The sequence below is a fragment of the Sorghum bicolor genome, chromosome 2 (genome assembly GCF_000003195.3).
Source record: "Sorghum bicolor cultivar BTx623 chromosome 2, Sorghum_bicolor_NCBIv3, whole genome shotgun sequence".
NCBI lineage: Eukaryota > Viridiplantae > Streptophyta > Magnoliopsida > Poales > Poaceae > Sorghum > Sorghum bicolor.
This window is the reverse complement of record NC_012871.2, coordinates 50,868,986-50,871,500: the sequence shown is the minus strand read 5'-3', so window position 1 is coordinate 50,871,500 and position 2,515 is coordinate 50,868,986.

Below are 2,515 nucleotides of genomic sequence, written 5' to 3'. Positions count from 1 at the left end.
CACGGCCAAGAGGTATTCACGCAGAACTTGAAAATACGCCAAGCTTAAGTCGACGAACTCCTAAGAACTCGTAAGGAAAAAGGAAAATATGACGAAGTCGTCGAAAAAGTAGATGCTGGAATATGAGTAAAAACTTGTGTTTGATTGATTGATAGATGTCTCGATTACAAGGCCCTAGTGTCTATATTTATACCCTGCTCAAAGAGCTACAACCAGACACGACTAGAATTCGAATTCCAAATTTAAACAGAATCCGTGTACAAAACGATTTAAATAACTAAGGAAAACATAAAACTATCGTGCCGTGACAAGCTGGGACACCACCACGGATCAATTGACAACCTCTAAGTCTTCCTTCCACGTCATCGGCAGACTCCCCATCGGCAACGATTAATACTGGCCATCGGCATAAACACATCACCACCCATGGACTTAGCCACATTCAGCTGTCTCCTCATCGGCAACCACCCTTATCGGCAACTCTCCTACAAACCAGTCACTATTGCCTTTTCTCGCCGATCTATAGTCTACCGATCCTGGGTACGTGTCCAAAAATGGTGTCAACACTTAGGTATGCCAATCAATAGTTCATGAATATAAAGAATAAAACTGCAAGCGAACAGAACTATCATTGTAGCATTTCAACCTGTGAGTATTCAAGGGTTATCGTTTTTAATCCCGTAGGAGGGCGTAACAAATGCATCTAGCTTAGTTTGTAGCATGATCACTTATTGAGATGCATAGGTAGACATAGTCTAATCAGGGGTCACGGTAGGCTCTTAAAATATGGATAGTGGACACACTCATCGGGGCAACCTCAAGGAATAAAGAGAAAATAAGGAAATAAAGGAAATAAAGAACAACTACTTGAGTCGGCATAGATCTTATATAACTATGCAAAGAATTGTTAGTAGAACATCTAATCAATATAACTAGAGTTAGAACTAAGTCTGAGGCTCTGGGGAGATCCCCACAGCTGGACATCCAGCCGATAGGGACTTTACAGAACTCCTACCAGAATACCTGATCATGGGGGAATACCAGGGATGACAGGGCTGTCACTACCCTGCCACTGTGGGGGTATAAACCCCTATACCCTTACGGCTAGACTTTGGCCAGGAGGCTTGGCCCATTACGAGACGAGTTCAAGGCTTGATCCGACGACCTGGAGTTTCGCGCAAGGAAACAAGATGTGGAGATCAAGCAGGATTCTAGTCGGTTAGGATAGGAATTGATATCGAATTATCCATGGCAATTGTAACCGACTAGGATTAGTTCCCAGATCTGTAACCCTGCCCTCCAGACTATATTAGGAGGGGCAAGGGACCCCCCTAGGACACATCATATTCTCTCAACACAAATCAATACAACCAGACGCAGGACGTAGGTATTACGCCAACTCGGCGGCCGAACCTGGATAAAAAGCTTGTCCGTGTCTTGCGTCACCATCGAGTTCGTAGTTTGCGCACCGTCTACCGATAAACTACTACCGTGGGTATACCCCAAGGTAGACTGCCGACCAGCTTTCGTCGACAGTGGCGCGCCAGGTAGGGGGTGTGCGTGCAACTTTTCCGGCGAACAAGATGGTCACGATCCCAGCTTCCACGACCGTGCCCGAAGGCCTCACGTTCACCGTCGGCCAGATCACGTGGACGACGGGCAGCGGCGGCCTCGCGACCACGGTTTCGAAAGAGATCCAGATCCAATCTGAGATCACGCCGTCTCCGACCACACGCGTGACGGCACCAAGCGCCCGACCACCGTTCCCACTCTACAAGGGAAAGAAGATCGACTGCTCGGACCTTCTCCAAGCGCTTGATCGTGCTGACTCCAAGCTACTCGAAGTTTCCCAACTAGTAGACGGAGTTCTGCGTCGGTCCGACCAAGCTGCTCCAGCGGATTTTTTCAAATCCCGCCGGCCAACTCGTGTCGCCAAACACGAACGGCTGGGAACGTCTCTGACGATAACCTCAACACCCTCAGGACGATCCGTCGAGCTCAAGAAGGAAGATTATCCTTGCGGCCTGAACAACTCGGCCTCTGTTTACTCACAGCACACCCAATCCGTTTTCAGCAAGGCGGGTTGGTTGCCGACAAGGAACGATCGTCACTACGTCAACATGGTGACAATCCGAGAACTACGGGACGGCCAGGTCTCCAGCACCAACTCAAGCACCGGTTCCGTCCCCACCGAGGTTATAAACACCGAAGACGAGGACTACGACCTGGATTTTCCTTCACACCCTCCGGGTTTCGACCGATTCCCGATATTTCCCCCCCGGCGAGGGGATATTGTGTTCAATGTCAGCGCCGACGAACCGGTCGTTGATGGAGAAACAGATGACCAGAGGCAACTCCGCGAACAGCGCAACACCGATCGCGCCCGACGACGCGCAGACGAGCAACAACAAATGCCACCAAATAATCTCAACGATGCCTTTGACATGGTCGGGGACCAGCCAGTCTACAAAACGCCAAGCGCCAACGTGGCTGTCGCCATGGCTAACCTAGATCG